Source organism: Camelus bactrianus, chromosome 8 (assembly GCF_048773025.1).
Source record: "Camelus bactrianus isolate YW-2024 breed Bactrian camel chromosome 8, ASM4877302v1, whole genome shotgun sequence".
NCBI classification, from domain to species: Eukaryota; Metazoa; Chordata; class Mammalia; order Artiodactyla; family Camelidae; genus Camelus; species Camelus bactrianus.
In genome coordinates this window covers 5,669,104-5,695,440 of record NC_133546.1, presented here as the reverse complement: position 1 = coordinate 5,695,440, position 26,337 = coordinate 5,669,104, and the positions used below count along the sequence as shown (strand labels likewise).

The 26,337-nt window shown below is 42.4% G+C and overlaps 1 protein-coding gene across 3 annotated transcripts in view; it reads right to left on the bottom strand.

Annotated features, from left to right (window-relative positions):
• PRKN (parkin RBR E3 ubiquitin protein ligase) overlaps nucleotides 1–26,337 on the bottom strand; it is a 1,163,425-nt gene that overhangs the window by 747,073 nt on the left and 390,015 nt on the right. The window lies entirely within an intron of this gene.

Sequence of the window (26,337 nt, the reverse complement as noted above, 5' to 3'; positions counted from 1 at the left end):
TGAAAAAAATCAGTACTCCCTCTGCCGGCCGGGAGGCTTATCTTTGCAGAACCCCTTCTTCCTTACGCTGGCCTCGTACTAGCCATTAGTTCTAGTCTGAACAGTGCACACTGAATTAATTGGTCTAAGGTTCCATACGAAATCCATTCAGTGCTACTCCTGGAATTATCTCCTCTGCATGAAACCTGCTTTGGGTCATCAAAAACACAAGGCTCAGGTCCACTCCAACCTAATGAAAACTGGAAGAAGGATTTGGCCCCATACACATTCTGTATTTGCCCTACTTCTCCTATTGTTACAGCCCTTGTATGCAACACTGCCCCCTGTTTCATATGCAGTTCCTTGAACTTAGTAAATATTCAGTAAATATTTGCCAGGTCAACGAAGTCTCCCATTTTTCAAATGATATGAAAGCTATAGCAGGTATGGTAGTTTGAGAGCAAAATTCACATTAAATAGAATGTAGCCATTAATACCAAATATTCGGAACACCTTTCCATGAGCCAAACTTGCTGGACTAACTTCACACATTTTTCAAAGTATTCGTATATCATATTTTAGATTGGCAACATTAATATTTTCTTAAGATCACAAAATGATTAGTATGATAAGTAAAAGTAAAATTTAAAAAAAGAATACTTAAAATTTTGTATAGAAATTAGTAAACTGAATGTGGAGTGAAAAAAATGAATTCTGAAAATTGACAAGTAGAACCACTTTAAAGCAGGATGGTCATTACACATAAACACTTTTATTTCAATCCTTTTCCAGTGGGTTGCTGCACCCCACTGAATCCAGCTTCACCACCGCACACTTTTAACAAGCCACAGTCTTACCTCCTGCAGAGTCACCAAGGTAATGCCGTGTTATAAACAGCTTCCAATTGTATAATCATCCATCCAGTGTATGCACTTTCAAAACATGTTTAGCAATCCCTAGAGGGAGACTCTACCCTTAAAAGTTATAACTTAATTCTCAATTTTTGTGCTCGGGTTTTTAAAATTAATGTATCTGCAACATAATTTAATCCAGTGAGGCAAAAACTGCTGATGAAAGCTAATGTCTTGGCCTGTTTTGTTGTTGTTGTTGTTGTTGCCAATTTATTCTTTCATTATTCATTTTAAGAGTAATAACCAAACCTCCCCTGCCAAGACTAAAATATAGAATAAGCATAAGTCAAGGAACAGGTTAAATAAATAACCAGGTTTGAAGCCAAGCGGGGTAAACCCAGCCGCTTACTCTTCTCAGAAAACGTCTCAGGCAGGGATGGTTAGGGTGGGCGCCAGAAAGCTCTCAGCTCTTCAAAATGCTGAGTGAACGCCCCCAACTCAAATTTAGGGGGAAGAAACTGCTGACGCCGCAGATGGCTGTGTCCGGTTTCCTCAGAATATAACCTCCACAGCCAGGGACACACCCGTCCAGGTCCAGCCCAAGTCTTGCCTCATCGCCTTCGGTGGCTCAACTGACCCTCATGCTGCTTTCTCATGTGCAAAACAGAGATGAGAACAGCACCTAACTCACACGCTTCTGTGAGGGTTTTAAAAGAAGAAACGCAGCTGCGGCCCTTGCAGTGTCTGATGCTCGTCAGCTTTTCTTACTTGCTGTCAAAAAATTTAAAGCTCGGGTTATTCGCAGGTGCTCGCGCCTGTGGGCACTTCCTCCTCCTGCTCCCTCGGGCGGCTGTGCTTCTGCTTCTACGAATGTTAATTCTTACACATTATTTCCATCTTAAACCTACCTCTAAAGTTTTAGAAATGTCTGGGGTATAATTCTTCTTAAAATGGCTTCAAACCCAACCAAATCCTTTACAATGAAATATTTAATAATATTATGGAATATAAACCATGATGGAAAGTCCTTAAATTGATTTAAGAGTCACATTTCTTTCCATGAATCACTATTATTATATAAGCAAGCGACACAGGTGGATTGTAGAAAAGTTAGGAAAGAATACAGTAGACAATGAAACGGGTCCGGTCTAGCGGGTAACATTTTCAAGCTGGCTAATGCACTTAAAAAAATAAAGCATTTCCAAAATAAAAACTGCTTTTTATTGTGTCATTTGTAAAATGTTATTCAAGGAGATTCAAAATGGATTCCAAAATTTCATCTTCATGGCAGGCTTGCTCACATTAGTGCTTATTCTTCTTTGAAAGGTAAGCACGATCGTCTCCACTTCATAAATGAGGAAACGCACGTTCAAAGAGGTTGAGTGCTGTCCCCAAGGCAGCCATGCGGTTGTCAGAGATTTGAGTGTAAGTTTTCCTGATTACAAACTTACGCGTTCTCCTCGACTGCATGGTGATAACCTTGATTCGGATGGTGGTTATTATTAAATACTGTGGGGGACTGAAGCAATGGCTGCTGAAAAGCGGCACTTGAACAGAGGCTGGCAATTAAGGACCATTGCCAGCAATCACCGACTGCTTCAGCATCAGCCTCGCCACCCCCCTTCCCTCGTTCAACCAGCGCTAAAGGTTTCATGGAAACTTCCATTAACGTTCTACAGCACGGCCTTCAGCAAGAACGCGCAGGTACAGCAATTATCAGTAAAGAAAAGCAAATCTCATTTTTAAGGGGGTGCACATATTCTAAAATTGTACGTTATACCAAGAAATGGTAATCTCTGGCAAAATACTAGAATCAATAGAATTTCTTAAGTATTCTGACAGGAGTGACACCTTTCTTGATATTTTAAAAAATGATTTTAAAACCTCCTTATTTCAAATGTTCTAAGTGTGAGTGAAACCTGTTAAGAAAAGGAACACCCAGAGGAACAGCATCAGTTAGAAAATAGCAAGCAAGGAGCTCCCCACCACAACATTCTCGATCTTATTTCACTCACAATAGCCACTATCAGAACTTTGGGATAAGTATTTCATTCAGGTACGGTATTTCCAATCTTCACTACTGCCATTAAACGTCCTCTTACAGTTTGCGCTGTTTCACGCATCCTATCTTGCTTGCACCAAATGATAAGACAAAATATATAAATGTGAATAAATCTGGTCTTTCCCAGTATTGATTTCAGAAGGCCCTGGGTGGGAACTGAGATTCGTGAAGTCTCTACTACTTCTTGAAATATGAGAAGAATTCATTTTCTTCAGGGACATAGTGATTAGTTAGAAGTGTGAGATGATGCCATCATGTTGAGGGAAAAATATACAATTACTGTCTTCTTTTAATCAAGGCTGATAATACTGTGGATTACGTATGTTCCTAACAGTACACATTAGAATCATGCTGGTCCAAACACTCTTCACAGCTACGCTAGACCCTAGGACCGTGACAGTCTTTCTACTTTGTGGATTCCCTGCTCAAAACGCCTCCAGGACCCATCTACGTGTTCGCCTACAACAGCATTTTTCCACTGGAGGGTGAAGATGTACCATCCAGGGTCCTGGGGTTGGAGGCCAAAGGAGGGTGGGGCAGGGGACTGTGAAAGTCCCTGCTTCTACCTTTGCAGAAATTCGTTTACACTTTGTGTCTTACTACAAAATATATATCTATCATTTTATATAGAAATATTTAAAATTGTTAATCATTATTGAAAATGACAGTCTTAGACTATGTACTCTATTCAGGCACTAAAAATCACAAAAAATAGCTATTCACAGCTGAAATTATTTATCATAGCCCTTCCTGATTTTCTCCCAGCCAAGTACCCAAACTTAATTACCACTGTCGTATGCAGTATCAAAACCAAAACACTTGTGATTTCCACCCCGTGTGTCCTCAGGCCTCCATACCTGCCTTTGGCCTGGGACCAGTTTCCTTCAGGAGGAAGTCCCGTTCAGCTTTGAAGTCTGTACCAAGTGTCCAGTGCTACCCAGTCCTTGAGAAGCCTTGCCTGCCTTTCCCCGACCCACAGGCAGAGAGGACGTCCCTCCCCCCACAGCTCCATCGCGTGGTTCATTTGGCTTGTGTGTTTGTAATTAGCGTCACGGTAATTACTGTGTACGTCTGCTTCCTTGTGGAACCCGTTTTCTAAGTATGAAGACTCTGCTTTCCTCACCTTTGTATTTCAGAGCTTGGCAAGGCACTGGGGAATCAACAGCACTTAGCTTAGTGACTCGTTCACAGGACGGACACAAAAGAACTACTAAATGAGCGCAAATTATTTGCTAAAATTTTTAAATTTTCCTTAAACATTCAGTTTTAGGGGTCTCTTATTTCCCCTGATGTGGTCACTGATGGTTGTGTGTCCCTCCCCTACAGCCTCAGCATCCGTGAACTGCATGATCATTTGTTCCTGCTGATTAAAGCCCTCAGTATCTAAATTACATCTGCACATAGATAGACACAGATTAGATAAGCATCTCGATTTCCTAATTAATTCTCCTTATTATAAATACCTAAGAAAATTATGTCATAAGAACTTGTTTCAGCATTTTTATTCCACTATTGTTAAATGAAATTTCACCAAGAACCATAAACACAGATAAAATATTTTTTAAAGCAGCACCAGTTTCACGCACACTCCTGTTAAACCAACTCCTTGAGACTTCTCGTATGATTCTCTGACACCAATATTTTCTAAAATAGTTGCTCATATGAGAAAGAATTTATTTTCTCTGCCTTTTGAAATGTGGGTAAATATGCAGTGCCGTCAGTTGCGTCGTGGTACCTCATGTGCACCAGGTAAGAACAATATGTCAGGTGTGTCTAAATGCAGATGGACTGTCTACTACCCTTGAGGTTCCCTCTCCTTTCCTTCCCCTCTTCTTCTCTGGACTTAAGTAATTTCCTAGAGGTCATCCCATGTATATGCTCTCTAGAACCTATTAATTCTCCAAATTGCTTTCATATTAATTTTCCTTAAGTAAATCTGATCATATCATTCTCATAAATGTCTCCTCTTTGCTTCTTGGATGAGATTCAAACACTTTTGCTTAATAAACTTAGCATCTCCACTGCTTGCGTGAAACTATCACATCCTCACCTTCCCCTATTTTTCTCTACTTCAAGCTGAACCAGGCCCTCACAAGTCACACCCTTTCCTACTTCTACCAGAAAAATCATCTGAAACTTGAAAATGAGGCCAAAAATGTGGGTGGCAAGTCCTTTCGATATCATGGGGGCAAAAACCATCCAAAAGCGTTCCAGGGCAGTGCTGTACAGTAGAGCCTTCCGCGGTGCTGGAGATGTTCCGTCTGTGCTGTCTGCTAGGCCAGCCGCTGGCCATATGCGGCGACTCAGAACACGAAGTATGGCTAATGCAACCGAGAAGCTAAGTTTTTAATGCTATATACGCTTTTTATGTAAATGTAAATAGCCAGTTGTGGCCACACAGGAATGTAGTCATTGTTTCACATTGATTGAAGGTCCCAGACTTAGGGAAGTTAACCGTCACTGGTAGATTTTTGTCCAGTAGATATGCAGGTAATTTCTGTCCTGAGAAACAGAAAACTGCAAAGGTGTATGGTCTGTTGGACATCTCTCTGTACCTCTATAGATAAACATGAAATGGATCCCTAATTTCTCAAGTGCTCTTTGAACTGGTCATAGTATTTTATATGTCCCTCATTAACTAATGAATTAAATAAAACCTTTTACATGTGTTCATGTGCTATTTGCTTGAGAGGCATGATATTACATTTTGTAAACTGTGCTTTAACACCTTGTTTTTAGCAAGAGAGAAGACTGTAGTCCTAACAGGGACTGTCTCTGAACACAAGCACCCAAGCACACAATAAATATTCACCTCTGTTCCTTCCCCTTTGCGCCTAACATCATCTAAAAATGCATCATTTGCCTCTATTTCTACATTCCCTAATTCTCCTCTCCCTCAGTCTTTTGGGGACCATAATTATTACCACCTTCTCCAAGAACTCTTAGTGATTCATCCGTCAGATGTAAGTCCTCTGCTCCTAAATTCTCATTACATTTTATTTACATTTTTCTCTGGGTACTTAAATCGTTCTCTATCCCACTATATCCCATAGGTATTTTTAGCAACTTCATTAGACTTTAGATTTTTGAGGGTGGAGACTACATTTTACTGCATTCTCCCTGTGTCAATGAATAAATAATGTCAAGTACATGGAGGAAATCAAACAGCTAGACCTGAAACTAGTTTGCAAAAGATAAAATCGTAATACACTGACCCTAAAATAACGTAAGCTCTGTGACAATGCAGTGAGGAATGTTCTTCCAGACCCATTAAAATGATGTGCAGGTTGGTAACTGTTTTTACAGTCGAGATTCTAAAACAAAACGTTTCTCAGCTTCTGTTATTTGGCAATGCTAAATGAATGTTGTCAGAAGATTAAATATAAATTGGTTATAAATCTTCATTTAACTGCATCGTGTAGGGAAGGCTACAGTACAACAGCCATGTTTGTGTCAGCATTAAGAAAATAAAGAGTCCTATTTTAATAGTAGTAAGACTGTTGAAATTATTGTTTATTCTGCATAATAAGCTTCAGATTTGAGGGTGATGCCACCAATGGTCATCACTGAATATATGAGCAAGGCTAAAAAACTGGGGACAATGAACTAGCCCTTCTGGACTCCAAATGGACAGACTGGCCTCTTCCCACCGGCTGTGGTCACCATTTGCAGGGTGCACTGTCCTTGCCTGGAAGGTATGCCCATTTGCTGACCAGATTTTCCAAATTGATTGAAGAATCTCATTTCGGAATAGTCCTTGAAAAATTTAGTTTGCCTGACTTTTCAGGCAACGACCCGTGGTTCGATCACCTGTCCAAACCACCTGGTGGCTTGGATGCCATCTAGTTGTGACCTTGTAAACAGTCCCTGTGAAGCTCCGTCGGCCCCCTTGACTGGAGCCTCACTGTCTCACAGACACGAGAGCTTGATGAATGCCCTTACCTACACACGGAGCGAGGCTTCCCTGACGGATGCGACCAGGCTGCATTACTGTAACTGCAAAAGTCAGCAAAATCTTACTTAAAAGTAAGGCTCTTCTTTTGGTTATGTATTTCAACTTGGGGAAGATCATTTGGGGAGATAAAATAAGGGCTCTGGAAGAAATTAGGGCTTTGATGATTAAGAAAACACTTATTAGGTTAAATCTGAATTGCAGTAGTAATCATGATCTAAGAATTATACCTGGAGAAGCCTGTAATAGGCATACATATGTATAGTCACAAAATACATATACACTTATAAACGTATATGGAAATTATATTGTAAATATATATGTTGCCCTTTGGCCACTAAAAGGAAAACGGCTAAGGATGTGTCAGAAAGAAGAAAAACATGAAAGTTCAGAACGATTTACACAGGCGAAGAGGCAGCCGAGAAGACGCTACAGAGAAACAGACAAGGAGAGCTGCCCGGGAGAAAGCACACACGCAACAGCCGGGGGGCCGCGGGCGAGAAAGACCAGGACGCGAGCACACGCGGTTTCCCGGAGAACCGCTCCCGGTCCTGTGACCTCCGGGAGGTCCATGGAGGTCGTGCAACGTCCATGCTCCGTCGTCAGCTCTGCGATGCAAGTGGGGATGGCACCTCTTGACAGTCCTCCATGCGGTGCATAAAGCAAGGCCCTTCCTCAGTTTCCCCTCTGTTTCCTTGTAGCCACCGTTTCCTCCCTCTCTTCCTACAGCCTTCCTGGGTGGGAGGTGAGGGGTGCAGAAAAGCAAACACTCATGTATTCTCGTTTGCTCCCCTGACTTCACGTGCTGTCAGACTTGGTTCCCTAACTTAAAAAAAAAAAAAAGACTATCAATAAATATAATACCTCAATTAAAGGAGGATTTAAATTTCCATAGAGTATAATAACCACTTCTAGCTCAAGAAAAAAATACTGTCCACTGAGGAAGGAGACAGAGGAACGTGGGATGAAATTCCAGCACAGTCTCTTGGTGGAAGAAACAGGTGGCTAAGTGAGCAACTGAAATAAAAACACCACCCACACAACTCAAACACAGCACTCCACCTGGAAGTGAGCAGTCTGCCTTCTAGAGGACGAGCCACGGCTGCCCAGATGAAGGACCACAGCCCAGGAACTTCACAGGACCCTGGACAGTCAGTGCTTCCTGGGGGGCAGCATGACCATGACTGGAGGTGCTTCCAGGACACAGAGCAGCTCCCGCTCACTCCATGCTGTAGACACCCCGCTGGGGGAGTCCATCCCTGGCGGGGTGTGAAGCTAGGTGGGCGTGTGCAGCCCCACCACAGGGAGCAAAAGGCAGGAGTGGATCATGCTCTCTAAGCAAGGGGTACCGGGCTCCTGAGTAGGGGGTGCTGTCCTCCTGCAGAAAAGGGCCATGGAACACAGAGTCAACAAAATCAGGAGGTTGGCTGGGATCTGTTTGTCTGTTCTGTGGTCCAGGGCATGAGGCAGAGGGAGGGATGTTGGGGTGGGGGGCAGTCGAGAGCCCTGGGGAGGACTGCAGCTGGGGGACAGGACGAGCCCGCTCTAGACAGCCCCCTTGCAAATCCATATATCTGGTTGGGGTCTGGAAAACGGTTATTTGTTCAGTTCTAGTGTTTTGTTATCTTTGAAGCTCACTGGGTAATTCTCATGCACCACAAGGTGTGGAAACTATTCATAAAAACATTCATGAGATTCAGATGTCAGCTGAGTGGACAGGAAACAGTCATTCCAGGAGAGAAAGTGGCCTGCTTTGTGGGGTCCCACTGAGACCGTGCTGAGGCCCTAAGGACAAAGGCCCAGTGGGGGGGCCTGGTGCAGCATCGGGGGCGTGCGATGCTCAGAGGCCTCCACGTGTGCTCTTCCCGGGCAGTGATTTAAAGAAAGGGCATCTTCTCATCTCCTGTCCGTCTCCCTGCTGCCGGGACATATGCTCCTCTATTCAGACAACTCTTCTGTAAGAATCAGCCAAAGACTCGGCTTATCTTTATAGACACTTGCCCATGAAATCCACCAGAGCCTAGTAAACTCAGAGGTCTGTAAAATACTTCTTTATCTAAGAACTGTATAAGCAACAACCACACTGTTTGGTAAAAATAATAAACACTGACAATCCATTCACTTTTTCAGCTCTTCAGTTTCCTCCTCTGTTCATTACCGGTGGTTCTATTTCATTTCTAAATTGACTGCACATTGCGAAATCTGGCCAAATGGATCTTTGCGTAGATAGGTGTTTTGCTTCTGCCAAGGATGATTTTCATTCAGAATACACAAGAAGAGGCAATATTAGATACAAAAATGCACTCAAGTTTTAAAATAAAGATGAAAAAAAATGTGCATCATTCAACTGTCCTCCTCAACATAGGGAGAAAAAGCACACTTTATGAAGATAAGTCCTTTTCACTCCATTTCACAAATGAAGATCTACAATTAAGCCACTCTTGTTTAGGTTGCTGGTGTTTGGTGCTTTGATTCTTTGGTCAGGAAATAATTACATTTTCGAGGTTAAATGATGCCTGTGTTGGAGGTGTGCCATGAAAACCACAGTAAATGTCACTGAGCTGCAAGAAATATACACCATTGTGGTTGCTGTTCTATAACCGCTTCTTCTTTGCATGAAAATTAATTATAAACATCTTCTGTTCTGGGTTGTATGACTTTGAGATCTTGGCTTATAGTGAAACTATGAGAGTAGAAATATTTTTATGTTCTTTAGCTTGTGCTACTTAAATATTTTTAATGCCACCTTCCATCACTATCAGGTATCATTTATTGAGTGTCCACTACTGTGCCTGCCTGGTGCTAGCTTCCGTTGAAGATCCCTGAGAAGTTTGCATGTCTGTTGCATGAGATGGAACCTCCGGGTTGCAGAAATGTAATCTGCCCAGAGCCACATGGCTTTATAAACGCCATTTGTGGGATGTAAACCCAACTCAGTATGACTCGAGTGCCCTTGCTCTTTTGGGTTGGCCATAGTGTGCTCAGCCTTTCAAATTAGGTTTGATACTTGAAAGGTAGGTTCTCGAAGAAAATAAAATCAAACTTAAAAACTGGAAAGTAGGGGAGAGGTTGCATTTAACGTAATGTAAGACTCAGAAATAAATGGATTCAAATACCAGGTGGTTTTCAGTAAGACAGGTACTGAAAACCTTCTGAGCCTCAGTTTCTTTACCTATAAAGTGGGGGAAAACAGTATCTACCTCAAATCAAGGCTGAGAGCAATAAATAAAAGAAAATATGTAATTCCTGGAAGGTATTTCCAAATCTCCTGAGTGCGGATGGTCAGGATGAGCCCAGCTGGGCCAGAATGCATGTAGAAAAAAAATCTCCACCTAAACATTAGAGTGAGGAATCAATAAAGGGTAAAAAGTCAAGATTCAGCTACGATGAAGTCTGCAGCGAAGAACAGAGTCCTGATGGGCCCAGATGGGCCACGTGGAGCAAGGCGGGGAAGAGCAGACAGTCCCAGCGGAGAGTGACTTTCAGGGGGCAACACTCGTCAAACACCGCAGCCTGTCCCAAGGCTCAGAACTCAGCAGGGACTCATCATGAAAGGGTCATAAATAGGGATGTACTGACTAAGTCCCCAACGAAAGCTAAATGTCCTGTTTCACCCTGGTCTTGAAATGGGACGTATCGTGAATGTGAATGTATTGACAGGCAACATCTGTTCCTAGATGATCTTGTGCTGTTGTGGTCAGCTGTCTCGTTCTCTTGTTAAAGCTTCTTTCCAAGGAGTCAGATGAGCAGATAAAGAAGAGAACGATAACCTAGGCAACCTGAAAACTTCCCTGCTTGTGTCGGATGTGCTGGTGGGGAAGGCCCGTTCCTGCTGGCCTTCTTTCTTTCTGAAGAATCTGATGTACAAATAATGCATATTCTGCCTATGTTTCTTTGCAAGATGTTTTTTATGAAGTAAGGAATTATTTCTTTTCTCCTTTGTTTCTTCGCTTCTTCATCATCCCCGGAGCCCAGCTGAGCGTCTTGCACTCAACTGTTAGTGACGACATTGGCAGCAAAATGAAACAGACCTCCTTCAATTTGCCTGTCAATTTGCATCAGCGTATTTCTTTGACAGTAACTTGGCTGATGAATGAAATTTGTTGAACTAGAAAAAGATAATATGACCTTCCTGAAGCCTTGGCTTCTGACTTTGACTGCTCTCTTAAACAAAAGACATTGAACTTTTCAAATAAGTTTACCTTATTGAGTAGTTCTGCACGTGCTCAAATTTGGAACGCTCAAATTTGTGGCCCACGGCGCAAGGCGCTGTTCATGTGATAGCAGAGTGGCCTGGCCAGAGCTTTGCAAAACTGCTCCAGATTTTTCAGTTAAATAAATATCTTAGTCTCACAAACCTTAATTGACCTAGACAACGCTTGACTGGCACCATTTCATTACTAAAAATAAGATGATTGAAAATACATGAAGCTTACAATACAATACTAATGAGACAGAAGAGGGGAAATGCCAACATATTTCTGCGCTGGTTTTGAGGTGTAAACATTCAGGCGAAGCTAAAAAAAAATTCTGACAGCCATTTTAACAAATGCAAATTAAGGGGAAACTGTAGGATGACGGGTGTTTTGCTGGATCATTTTGCGATCTCAGCTTGACAATGACATAATCCCTAAAAAGAAGGCATTCTCAGAAGAGTCAACAAAGTGCTAAAGGTGTAGAGAAGTCAGATACTGACTCAGCTGCGCCCAGTCTTACCTTGCTCTGTGCTAATAGTTTCTAACATGAGATTTGTGTTGTGTTTGAGGACGAGATACACATGATAGTAAAGATGAGGGTAGAGTTTTATAGGGGTGTTTCTGAGTCAAAGAGACTTTTAGTTTCATAAACTTGGGCAACTTGGGAGGCAGAATTCTATTACTGTCCGCACATACGGCCCTGTATGTGCGTCCTGTACAGTCGTCTCCTCTGGGGTGTGGGTGGAAACTGTGGAAAGAATCAGACATTGTTTCCATTTTGGGTGTTTGTTATATGGCAAAGGTGAAAGGATTTTGCAGATGTTCAGAATGTCCCAATCACTTGATTCTGAGTTAATCAAAAAGGAGATGTCCTGGGCAGGCCTTATCTAATCATCTGACTCCCTAAAAAGGATCCAATCTTCTCTGAAAGAAGAGATGAAGGAGAGGCTCCTGCTGGCTTTAAGGAAGTGAGCTCCCTGCCGTGAGTGCCCACTGAGATGGCCACGGCTGCGAGATGCTGCGTGAAGCCCAGGCCGACTGCCAGCAGAACAGCAGGGACCCCAGTCCCACAATCACAGAACCTGAATGATGCCAACAACCACGTGAGCCTGGAAAAGGATCCAGAATTCCAGAAAGAACACCTTGATCACAGCCCGTGAGACCCCGAGCAGAGGCCCCAGTTACACCATGCCCAGACCCCTGACCTACAGAAAACTGAGTTCATTAATGTGTGTTGTTTGAAGCCACTAAGCGCGGTCCTTGTTACACAGTACAAAAGACTAACAGAGGCCAACTGTGAACTTAACCTACCGAAGCGTCATTCTTATGCATGTAAACGGAGCTCATAATAGAAGGTCACGTAAGAATCCAATGTATTAAGCAATACTCTCAGCACATGCTTAGCACACCGTAAGCGCTCAGTCAAGGCCGTTAGTGACAGCAGCACTAGTATAAACTGTAACAATGGTGTCAGGTTGGAACACCTAGTTATGCTTAGAAATAGAATAAATTGGGATCGGTAATATAAGTACTAAAGTTGGCATTTGGCTAAATTAAATCAAGGTATCATTAAATCTATCAACATCCACACATCTGTGTATACCGGCTTGCCCCAAGCAGACACACACGCGCGCGCGTGCACGCACACCACTCCCGGAGTACCAAATTATCCCCAGTCTTCAAATTCACCACATTCTTGTGCCTCTGTGCTGTGTCTTTCCCGTGTGCTGTTCGTTCCCACTGAAATGTCATCCTGAATCTCTACCTGTCAAAGCTATTTATTCTTCACTGCCAGGCTCAGATTATACGGCACTTACAATGTCTGAGAACTGTTCCAGTCACTTTATAAATATTATCTCATTCAGGAACAAGTGTATGAGATAAATATCACTACTGTCCTTTCTTATCCACATCAAAGACGAGGGAAGAAGACCCAGAAAGCCGAGCCTGCCCGAGCGCACAGCGCAGGGGGGGGACGCGGACTCGGCGGCTGTGCCCCGACCGTGCTCTCAACCACCGCGCTGGGCTTCTCCTGACGGCCTCCTGTGTGAAGGCTCCCATTCCCAGCTGGAACTAGATAAACCTTTTCCCTTTTCTGGTTTCCTATTTTATATATATATATATATATATTTATATATATTTGTTTGTTTGTTTTGATTAGTAAGGTTTACGCTGAACCCAAGCTGACCTCTATCTGGATCATGGAGTTTGGAACCAAATTTTAATATATTTCTATCCATATGGATAAGGACACGTTGGAGAGAAAGCTTAACCGACACCCTCATTTACACTTGCCCCATAGGGGGAAAGAAGCCAACTGGAGGCAACAGCGGGGAGGGTTCAGGGCTTCTGCGGGGACCCATGAGGACGCAGGACTTGGGAATCGGTGAGGGCATCCTCACCCTGGGCACAGACCCGCCCCAGGCTTCGGCTCTGGCGGAACACGCCCAGGGGAGAACTGAGGGCAAGAAACTAAGAGAGCTGTCGCTGCAACACCCAGGGCATAAGCCACTCTGCGCTGAGCGTCTCACACGGAGGGGAAGCTACCTTCTGGCCTAACTCTATGGAAGAGCACACTCACCCGCTGCCCTTTGAACTTGGGAAAGTCAGGCCTGCGTGTCACTGTGTTCTGTTTCAAAGCTGAGAGATGGGAACATATTCTCTCATCTCTCTTATGTCTCTCATATTTTGGAAACAAAATAAAGAAAAAGTTCATGCGATTTGATTTTGCATAACAACCAATGGAGCCAGAGAGACTTGGGGAACCTGAGGGCCTACAGAGCACGTGCCACCCCTCCCCACCCTCCTCAACACGGCGCACCTCCGGGGAGCAGGGCCCACAGGCCCCACGCCTCCGCACACTCCATGCAGCCTTACACACAGTAGACGCTTAATAAATGTGTATCAGTTAAAGCTGAAAATCCTGTTATTAATCCACAACAGCCAAGTTGCCAGTAGGTGTGGTTAATGTGTTTAACTTCAGAAACCACGAAGCAGGGAATCTAATAACGGGAACAGTCAGCGTTAGGCGGGAAACAGACGCTAACTGATCTAAAAATCAGCCACCGGGCTCAGAAGTGAGTGCTGGTCATGCTGAATTGTCTTGGGACTCTGAGTATATTATTCCCCTACTGTGAAGAAAAGGAACCTTAAAGTCAAAACCTGGTTACTCAGAAGGTATTGCTTTAAAGAGAATGAATAAATCTGAGTAGCGTTTAGGGTCGAAAGCTACTGGGTTAAGCAAACCTGATCTGACAGCCCACGTTACTCAGCAAAGAAAATATTCACGTGTAATAGGTAACAATAACAGTTTCAGTGCCATTTTTTAATTTTTAGAAACGGCTCCTCCTCCCTCTTATGGCCCCACTGTTCTCCGGGTTGATTCTAACCCGTGACTTCCAGCCCTTGCCCACGTCTGACTCCTCCACTCCGCCCCTCTCTCCCGGGTGACCGTGGTGAGTCTCTGCATCTTTAATCCCAGTGCCCAAGCACGTAGGTGAGAACGGCAGGATCTCACTAAGTATATTCTGAATGAATGAAATACCTTAAGTATTTTATAAACCTAGGAACTAAACCTTTCAGAGTAGTTGACTTAGCTGAATTCATTCTTTTTACACAAAATGCAACATGGCTCCATCTGATCATACTGATATGAAGCAAAATGGCAGGTGAAGTAAAGAGAAAGGTCATGTGACCGACATACGAGCACATCTTGTTCTGAGGCTTGACTTCACACTGACTGCTAAGCTCCAGATGACTGTCACTGAGGACTGTCCTCATCTGTTGATCTCTGAGGTCCCTCAAGGCTTACGTTTTGAGAATATAGCGGCCAAGACGGCAGGACCCTGTCCATCCTGTTCATGGCTGCATCCCCCCCGCCCGTGGCTCAGCTCACTAAATGCATACTTGCTGAATAAGTGAATGAATAAACAACCCAGAGAACCTGCAACAGCTGCTCATCCCCAGCTCCTGTGCTGGATTATACTGGATTTTCTATGCCAACATAAAAGACAGCTACACAATATTTCCTCATGAAACAGTTTCCTCATGATTTAAAATTCTATTTTTTCTATGTCTGCATGCTTCAACGACGTGAACTACGACTGCAACATTGACAATTCGGATGGAATTCAATAGAGAATTTACACAACTGTTAAAATGAACGTTATCCTAAATTATCATCAGTCACCAGAGATGTCCCAGCAGAGCTTCACTGAGTTCCTATAAGATCTGCAAGAGTGTTGTTTTTAACTTGTTTTAAATAATTAACTCTGGTGAGTCTTCACATTTTGTTTGTTTGCTTGCTTGTTTTTCCTTTTTTAAGAATAAATCTTTGGTTGGTCTTAATTTTTAGTTCTCAATTCACGTATGTAATAAAAGCGATGCAGCATGACTCATAATAATAATGACCACCTATTTTTTTTAAAGCCAATTCGAATGTGCTGTCACTTAGCAGCGGATGAAAGAAAGGAATTTTTCACTTATTCAGTTAGAACTTATTTCTGAAAGTAAGTGAGAATATCTAATCATAATGTAGATGAATTGTAGAATGAATGAAAATGTTTAAGTTAATATAAATAGGAGCTATATAAAATTTTAAATTAAAAAATTATTGTTACAACATACCAGTTAAAGAATTAATTTTCTATAACACCATTAAATAATTAAATTTTTATAACACAGTTAGGCTTTATTCCATATAAATTAAAAATATTCTCTAAGCACTTAGGATGTAAGATATTTCAAATGAGTCTTTGATTCCACAAAATTAAAATAATAAACTGAAAATAGTATATTTAACCAGATAAAACATAAATACATATTGCAGGGTATTATGCATTAAGAACATACCCAAATTTTGGAAGGACTGAAGGAGAAGTTTACCTACAAAGGTGTCTGGATTTGGAGGTGGGCGCTCTATTTCAGTCCCACAGAATTGACAGCCTAAGGATAACTCGGCACCAACAGCCCAAGACAGACACTGGCCTGCTGCTTGCATTTCACTGCAGGGGAGAGGCTCGGCTTTAGCAAGCCTGGAACTTCCACTAATGATAGTAGCATTAAGACTTTGAAGAAAAAAAATCAAGGTCATTGGAGACCACAGACATGGAAAGCACTCTCCAGGAGACGTGGGGGGAGGGGCGAGCAGACACCTGGTTAGCAGCCCTGACACTCACTCCAGGTAACAGCGCGCACCTTCAGCAGCTCCTGTGGCCTCTCTTCCTGCCTGTCACTGTCCCCACGGCTTCATGCCGACTTTCCAAATTAAACTAGGTCTTATTAACAAACCACAATTTCGAACAAAATAAACTCCTAACACACAGGCAAGCCAAGCTGGCTCCCTGGGGGAATGCACACCTTCTTGGGGTCAAGCACATCTGCTCCCCCTTCCTGAACATGTGTTGGGCGAGCAAGTGGCCTCAGCGCCTTGGTTTCTCAGTAAAATGAGGGCCCCACCTGCCTCAAGGTGCTGCGGAGAGGGCTCACTCAGGCGACGTGTGACTTGCAAAGCGCCCTCAAAGGCCCCTTCTGCCTAATAACCACACAATCCCGGGGCCGCGGGAAGGCATCTGAGCAGGGAGGTGCTCTCCCCGCAGGTCTGTTCTGAGACTCTCCCTCACAAACCCTCCAGGCTTCCTCATACTGGGAATCACAGACAAGCAAACCCGGGGGACACCATCACGCAGCTCTTCCTAGTACCTCCTCACGAACAGTCACACTTACACGTCCTTCTTCTCCCTCGTTGGTGCTACATGCACTTGGCTGACGTTGTCAGGCAGACGTGCCCTCAGGCGCCAGGGGCTGCTCTCGCTCTGACCAGGACAGCTGGTGTTATACAGAGACCGGACGCTAAATAAATATGTAACCATGATGATGGAGAGAAACATGAACTCTTCAAAGAAACGAATTAGACTACTTTCTCCATGAAAGAGCACGGGTTTTGCGACAGAGAACAATATTCAGACCCCGGCTCTGCCACGCTGTGATCTGTGGCAAGTGCACTCAATCTCCCTGAAACTCAAATTCCTCTTCTTAAATGGAAATACTGACCTCATAGGTTGGTGAAAACCAAAAGAGAAAGGATAAAAATATAGAGATGTATTAATTTATATTCATTCATATAATTTCAGATTAGACACGAGATACACATGCTCCTTTTCAGTTGCATTTAGAATGGCATTACAGCGCCGACAGACACTGCAAACGAGGGAACAGTCGTCAGCTCAAGCTATGGCAACTTGGGGGAGATGCTGGGGTGACGTTTGGGAGGGTTTTTTTGGGGAGAAAAAAGAATGAAATGAAGAGATGGAAGACTGCCAAGTAGAACAAGGCTAACTTGAGCCTGCTGGTTCCCGGGCAAGGCGGACTCACTGCTTCTCCCATGGGCTCCAGGTAAACAGAACTTCAAAATCACTGGCACCCGCTGCTGCTGCTGCGAATCCCCCATGCCCAGGACAGGAGACTCACTCTCCCGGCGCCCTACTGAAAGCCCCCGAGGGCTGGTCACCTACACTGCCCTCCCTGCCCTCGCAGCTGTTCCTGTCCAGACAGAGAGAGGAGGACAGTGAATAAACCGATTATTTATCTGTGTTTAGCTTTACTTAGTCATTACTGTACGTGTGAAGTAAGTAACTAGCCTCATCGTTCTCTATTAAAGTCTGAACTTCAGGGCACGTTAGTCGTCTGACGCCCACTCTCTTCAACCATTGACTAGTTTGTTCATTTTCAGCCATGCAACATGTTTAAAATACGTTTTTTTTTCCCTCTTCATGCAATGAACCAAACCACTGCATATTTTCTCTTGGTTTTGATTATCTGGAATAACTTAGTATTTTTTTTCCCTAACCCTTTCAACATTCATTAGAAGTCAGTTCTTCAAATCAAGGTTTTTCAAAACCCAAAACATGTCCAATTATAGTTGTAATGTAAGATACTCTGTAAATGATCAATAAATCTGAAACCCACAAACATTTCAGTTTTACTTTACAAATAGTTCAAATATGTGAATCTCAAATTATGAAATCATAGTGTTGGTTTTCACTTTGCACTTGACCTCTGCATGAAAGCATAAAGGACTAATGTCAGATTTTTCATTAATTTCTCTTTCTTCTTCCTCTTTAACTGGAAAACATGGTAGGAAAAAACAGTGGACTTCTAGCATTCTTATTCCCCAAATGACACATAAAAGCAAAAGCAAAATTAGCTACTTAAGTCAAACAAAGTGACAATATTATCACAATCCCTGATGCCCATACAGAAAACACTAAAAGACTTGAGACTGTGTGTCTATTGAGAAATTTGTGGCAGGAATACATCAATGTGGCAGGGATGCATCCATGAAGCCGAGAAAATGGGGTTGGGGGTTTGTCTTTTAAAAACAAGTAGTTCTATTCGAGTAAACAAAATACTTAGAAATTTGATTGATTTAAATGTTTTATTATGAGAGATATTTTCCAAAATTTGATTGTGAATGTTCAAAATCCAATATATTAGTGTGGACAGGATTCTCCAAATCAAAGCTGTGGAAACCTCACTACTGAGATCATCCAAAGAGTTGATCTTAAAGCAAAATTTCAGGGCAAGAAGGACTGATCATATAACAAATTAGATGTCTTTCATTTTTATTTCTTTTTAAGGAGGTATATTTGCTGTAGACATATTTCAACTGAAATGCAAAAGATCACAAAATTCAAATCAAATTGTTTATAAAACTCATATAAGGGCAGTGGAATTGATTACATAAAACACATTTTGTTGGAAACAGAAACTTAGAGGACTGCATTTGAAATCTAAAGCATAAATAAGTCACTAATACTACAACTGATCATCCACGTGGGGGCTGGGGTCTGCCCTTTACCTCTTAATAAATGATAGATACTTGTAATGATGGCCACAGAACAAATTCTCCACATGAATGTGGATTTTTATTTAAAATTCTGACACAAAGTTAACATCCATTAAAATGGAAAACAAGAAATTCAGGGAAAAAATCTTCTAGTCCATTGATTTCTCACTTTGCTGAAAGATAATTAAATGGCTTGAAATTAATGCCTGATAAATATGTGAACTGATTGAAGCTATAAATATCTTCAAAGAGCTATTCAAAGCTTATGAAAATCATTTTTTAAATGAGGTGAAAGCATGAAGATTAGTTCTACTTAAATGCCGAGGTGTTGTATTTTACATATTGGTTCACAAATTTACACACATTATTTCCAGTCTTTCTGAAGTAGAACTCCAATCTTACACTGCTCTGGTTTTTTTCAAATCCTTCTAGATGTTATAGAGTCAGGCAGTCACTACAGAGAGATCCTCCAGTCACAAAAGCCAGGCAGCAGGTTCTGCGTGCACCCCCCTCACAATGGTTCTTGCTGGATCCTTTGCTCATCTCTAAATGTTGGAAAGCACTGTGGTCCAGTCCATGGACCACTTCTTTTTCCTACCTATACTCACTCGCTAGGTGATCTTCTCCAGTGTCATGGATTTAAATATCTACACCTTTATTTCTGCCAAATTTATATTTCCGCCAAATTTATATTTCCAGCTTTGAGCTCCAGATTTATACAACAGATTACCTCTGTGGCTCACAGATGCATTAATCGGCATCTCAGAATTAATATGTCCAAACTAGCACTCATGATCATTCTCCACCAAGCCTGCTCCTGCCCTGTCTTCCCCATCTTAATAAAGAACATCACCATCACCCAGGTGTTCAAGACAAATACCTGTGAGTCAGCCTTAGTTCCCGACTCCATCATGCTCTACATCCAATTCAAGGCAGATACAATGTGTCTTCAAAATCTCTCCAGAACTGGACCACTTCTCACCAACTCCAAAGCTGCACAGCCCTAATCCAAGCTACCACCATGTCTTACCTGGATTCTCATAACTGCTTCCGCTACTTCCCTTTCTGCTTGACCAGGACAGTTTTCACCTGAGGCTAGACTCGTCTTTTAGAAACATGAATTCGATCGTGTTACTCCTCAGCTCAATACCCTCTGATGGTTTCGCATCCACAGTCTTTACACACACCTTCAAGATATTACCTGGTCCTGCCTCGCCTTTCCAAGGTCATCACCTCACACCCAATCCAGCCACTTTCTTTCTGTGCCTCACATACAAACTCAATGCCTTCACTCAGCCACTGCACTTGGCGTTCCCTCTCTCTTTATGCTGTTCCCCTCAACAGTGAATGCAGGTCTCCTCAATCCACTCAGGGCTCTGCTTAGAGAGACCACTCTTTTTGAAGCAGTTCATTTTCATCCAAATCATTTCCACTTTGCTCTCTAGTCTTCCAATATATTTCACATTTCTTTATGGTGAGGTGGGAAGCCCCATGAAAAAGACAGTAGGACCCCCAGGCAGCGCCACTACCCTACTGCCAGCACCATTCGGTTCCCTGGCACATTTTGCTGGCATTATTTTGCTTTTTAAACTCTGAAACAGCTTACTTCTAGGGAAGTGGAACTTAGCCCTAAGATTCTATTGGTTCCCTGAGCTAACTCCTAATTGGTCCATATCTCTCACTCCTGATTGGTCCATTTCTACAAAGCTTGTTCCTAATTAGTCACCTTTGTTATACCTTATTTGCATATGATGTTACAAAGTCTAGACTGGCAGCCTATAAAAGCCTATGTAAACCTACAGACAGGGTCCAGAGCTTGGAGTGTTAACTCCTCTGGGCCCGCTGGCATAATAAACCTGAGTTCTCCAACCCTCCGAGTGCTGCTTGGTCTCTCGCCCAGATCCAGGTTGCTGTCACAACTGAGCTGTAACACCGAGCTGTAACACACTTTTCTGCAACAGTGGCCTCATCACCAGCTCAAATTATATAACAAATTAATTTATTTACATATTTGTTTACTGTCTCTCCACTACAGGGTCTGCTTCTTACAGCAGGAATCCTATTTACGTTGTTTACCATTATGTCTGAGCACCTAGCTCCACACTAGCAAAGAGCAGGCACTCAGAAATTAGTGCTTTATTGAAGGAAACATGAGTATTGACTTTTTCAGAGGCTGTTATAAACAATTCTTAAAATTTATTATTATCATGTAAAGTGAACTATAAATAAATACGACTGAATAGGGAGACTTAGTTTTAATCAAGTGTGTATATGTGTATGTCTTACTTAAGCAATTGATACTACATCATTAGTAAATCTGGGACCAATGAATACACGAATCAACTGTAGATCTGTGTGTCTGTCATGCATAAGCCTAGAAGTAGCTTTTTTAAAATTGAAGTATAGTCACTTTATAATGTGTCAATTTCTGGTGTACAGCATAATGTTTCAGTCATACATATACATACATACATGCGTTTTCACATTCTTTTTCATTATAGGTAGAAGTACCTTTGAAAACAGCGAATGTTCACAGAGCAGGAGGTGCCTGGATACATTTCATTATTCCAAATTACCTCCTTGGCTGGAAATATCCGCTAAAACAAGCGGGAAGAAGGACACCCCATTTGAAGTGGATACTTCTGCTATCTTCCTGATCTGCAGAGGATGCCTTATCAGTTTTTACTCTTTGAACTCTGCAATAATCTTAGAAGATGGACGAAAGTCATGAAAGGCTGCTGGAAGTCAGCTGGGTGCCGTTTGGTAGAAGCCAGAGAATGAAACAAGTGAAAAGCACTTGGCTGACAACCAGCTTCCTAAACTGCTCCACTTCCATTGAGCGGTTGATTATCACAATTTTAATAATGCTCATCAGGGACTGTTAGTCTGAACAACATATCCCCTAGGACTGGTCTACCGACTTCAACTTTAATTTGACCATGTTTTAATACAAGACAGTGTGCATAACTTGAAGACAGGCTTCTACACAACTACTGATAATTGAGGAGGGTCACAGAAATCTCACCGCAGCTTGCAGAGAATCACATTCCTGCTTTGCTGCCATGCCAGCCAACTGCATTCCACAAGAAGCCCTTCCCGCTAACTCACTGCTCTTATCTTGTACCAGGCAAACCAATTCACAGTGAATAAAGAGGTTTCCATGGCTCTTTGAATCAGTACTTTATAAAAATTCTATACATGCCCACCTGAAAAGAACTGAATATCTTTATTGTTAACTTTTCTGGTTTATTTCCTCTCCCATAAAAACAAACAAACAAAAATACATTTGATACTAAAATAGTGAATTCAGACATCTGCCTTCCCAATGTGATGTAAACCCATAGACTGACCACTCCGATACTACAATAATGCTACAGATGGTGGAATAATTCTATAGACAATTTATCAGCTTTCTCAATAAATAAGGGAAAATTCACTCTTCTCTGTAAAAATCAGACAAATATGTATTCCCCCCTTCTTTCTCGCTTCCTAGTGTAAGCCAAATTAGCTTCCAAGTAAAATAATTAAGAGTGCTAAGAGAGCACTCACAGATAGACACCAGCCCCCAGTGCAGTCACCCTCCGCGCAGATTTTCTCATTGAACATTAATTCCCATTGAAATAATAACATCTCTGATTGTTTACGGAGCAAATTTATTTTTAAAATAGAGAAACCTAATTCATTGTCCCGGTGATTTAAAGAATATTTGTATTACAAATGGATTTCAAAGAAGTACCGCTAAGTCTTAACAGACAAACTTACATTCTAAATGGGGAAGAAATTCTCAGAAAAAAAATGTTGCAGTGGTGTTACACATTTTTTCTAACTCCCCAAAGTCTTTGAAGATGAGGAAATGCTTTTTTTTATGTCCAGAACTACAAGAAGGTGACATAGTATGAGAGTGAACCCTGGAAAGACAGAGCAGACAGTAACAGTTGCCTCTGTGTCTGTACCCAGAACAACTGAAATGTTTTAGATCATTTGCTAAAAGTGTTCTAAAAGTCCTACACGTAGCATGGTCCTAGAACAATTACTATTCTGTGGCAAATCCATTCAGTCAATTAATATTGAACATGTCAAGTTTTTGTACTGAGAAATCAAGGTACTACTTCTTCATTCATAAATCAGAGAACATAATTTAATCACATTAACCATTGTCCCAAGTGATTAAATGTATCTCAGGGACAGAAAAAAAAAATTAAATTAAACAAGGCAATCTCTCCCAGAGAAGATAGGAGACAGAAAAAGATATTCCTCTGCACAAGTACCATTGCTCCGGGATCTCACTGGTCCCCTCGACAGTGAGGGGCGTGGCATGTCGGAACACGGCTGTTGTGCGGATAGCGGTCATACCACCTTACACAGCAGTACTGTGTGCCGCCACCTGTCACACAGAGCTCCATGGAGTTGGAGGCTGTCACCCTGACTACATTCACACCCTTTCACCTCCCAGGCAGGTTACACTCATGGCCCTTGGAAATCCATTTCTAGCTTGCTTTCAGAGTAGGCTATCACTCTCCCAGCAAGGGGAGAGAGGACTCATCTCAGGATTGAAAGAAATAAGAGTGGGCAGGTGGCTGCTCATGGATTTAGTTAACCTAACAAGCCCTCCATCCTGTGCCGGAATATTCCTGACCGTGAGTCACAGCCTTTTTGCTGAATTGTAAGTGCCTGTTTCAAGGCTGTGCGTGCTGGCTCTGGGCAGCCTCCTCCCCGTGCCTGGCCCGGCTCCTTCCCTGTGCAGTGACTGCCTTGCCTTAGGAGGGGAGCAGGGAGGGGAGCCAGAGAGACAGCCTCTGCTGCTCCGCGTCTCTTCCTTCGGCTCCAGCCCGTCCTCCTCACTAAATACAGCCTAGTTTATTGAAGGGCGTGTTGGATGTCAGAGAAAAGTGACCCTTTCCCTCAGAATCAGCGGATTAATTACCTTTCCTTTCGCATCCCTGTACGCAGGCATATAATGGGGCAGTAGTTTGGTATGAAATCATCAATTTGCCTCCACATTAAGATTAAACCCATCACTTTAAACATTTTAATATTAGCAAACAGCTTCATATGATTTCTTTTTCTTTCTGTTGTCGCTGTATTTGAAGTCTCCATTATTTTTTTTTAATGGTGATACTGGGGATTGAACCCAGGACCTTGTGAACATGCTCTGCCACTGAGCTATATCCTCTTCCCCTATGAATTTATTCTTACAGTGACTTTAATTATAACTAGTTACTTTCAGTAATGTATTTGACTTACAGTACATAAAAAAAGAAAAACTGATCTAGTGATTCTATTTCAAGGAACATATTGTAAAAATATAATTAGTTAAAGGTACAAATACACATGGACAAGATGCTTCCTGGAGAAGTGTTACAAAAGCAGAAACCCAAATAAAACTAATGGACATCTATATGGGATGGATTCAATGAATTATGTTACATCCATATGGAAAATGGAATACTATGCAACCATATTGCATTTTGTGATAAACAAACAGCCGAATCAGAGGCTTAAGGGATATTTGGAATTTGACTAAGTTTGCAGATACGAAGTATCAAAACGTACTGCCAAATCCTACCTTCCAGGATGTTTTTAAAAGCCCTACTACTAGGGGTAAATTGAGAATCAGAGTCTTTTCCCAGGTGCATAACTATTAGGTTACCTGACTTATTTTAGCCAATTAATATTTTTATCTGATGGCAGTGTTTAACATTGTCTGAACGTCTCTGTGGTTTGGAGCGCTACCACAAAAAAGCACGACATGTACCCCTCATCCTATCATGGACAAATGATACAAGCCTCCAGGCACAACACACATGAAGAACACATACCGACAAAGGTGAATTTTACCTGAGCTCTGTGCTCCCAGAAACAGCAAAGGTTAAAGGAATTCTTCTAACCCTTGTAGGTTCCAGAAAGCAGCTCACAGAGGGGAACCACCTTCCCCATGAAAGTCACGATGTCTCCCTTCCTTGCTTTATCTATGACGAGGACAGACACGAACCATCCAAGTTCCTGTTCTTTGCCTCATGCACGATTAGCTGAGCTGCCGGTTCCCACCGATCAACCAGAGCACAGTCATTGGTAACCTTGGTTAAGCTCCTCTCCTTCCTCCAAGCCCCGAACTCGAGCCCACCCTCAGCTCAAGCCAGCAGACAGCCTCTATTGAGGACAGCTGGCCTCAAGGTAACACAGTGTCTGATCTACAATCTTGCAGCATAACCCATTCACCCTACTTCCCGGTCCAGTTCTTTCTAGCCTTGTCTCTCTTATCTATAAAAGAAAACCCCTTCTTCCGGACTTTTTGAGAGGCTGACAGATCTGGTCCAAATGTTCACCCAACTGTGACAGTCCCCTTGCCCCTACTGCAATAGTCCATCCGCACCCCACCCCCCACAATTACCCTTTGAAGTACAGCCTCTACTGATTAAATGGGGATTCATTTTTTATTTGACAATATTTATAAGGAATGTTTTCTTAAGAGGTCAGAATAGCTTTGACTGTTTCTTAATCTTACCTAACTTTCCCTCCAGGACTTAGAAAGACAAGTTCAGCATGGAAAAAAAATGTGATTACTAGACAACAACAAAAAAATTAAATCACTGAAGAAATATATACAAATCATAGGGCAAGACTTAGAACATTAAAAAACAGTCTGTGTAACAATAACAACAGCAGCAAAACTACCTCGCCTCTAAAAAACTGATCCACATAATCATCTCATGTTTTATTCCCCTTCATGTTATGGAAGCGTCTTTGTTCACATTACCTCCAGCGGTTTGTTACATGTTTGCAATGCTTCAGTGCTTTTCTGAACAACATTTTGCTAGGAATGAAAAGTGACTTCCCTATCAATAATAAAGGCAGCTGAAAGATTAGAATAAAGAAATGAGATTGTCTGAAATACTTACCTGGTTTCTGCCTTAGCTCTCAACCACAGAAAGGAGGTGGAGAAGAAAAACACATGACTCCGTTTTTAGGTGAGAGCATTTCAGCAACAAGCAAGTGGTGACCGAAAGGTGATAAGTTCATGGTTATCTTGTAGCACTCTGAAGCTGAGCTGTCCAGTAAGCTCAGATGATGCTACAAAATCCATGAACAGTCATTTTATTTCAGTATCAAGTACAGAGTCAGGGGGACGATTCCATTAACTCCGACGGCTGGGTCCTGGCCATCAGGTGGGGGCAGAGCAGACAGCCCAGCCCGGGGTCTAGAGGAGCTCCCTGGTCCCTGAGGCGTAGGACCCAGGAACCACGTGCGCGTTGTCCAGGCTAAGAGGCATTATCATCTTGAGGGGAAACTAGGAAACTAGAATAAGGAACTAGAAGACCAAGCTCCCAGGTGTGCTCCTGCCAGGATGCTCATCAGCAAAACAAAAAGGCCACACTTATTACAGAGGTCCCAACTCGCTTGTGTATGTGGCACCTCTTACGTCTGTAAAGTATAGAAGTAAGTAAATAGCC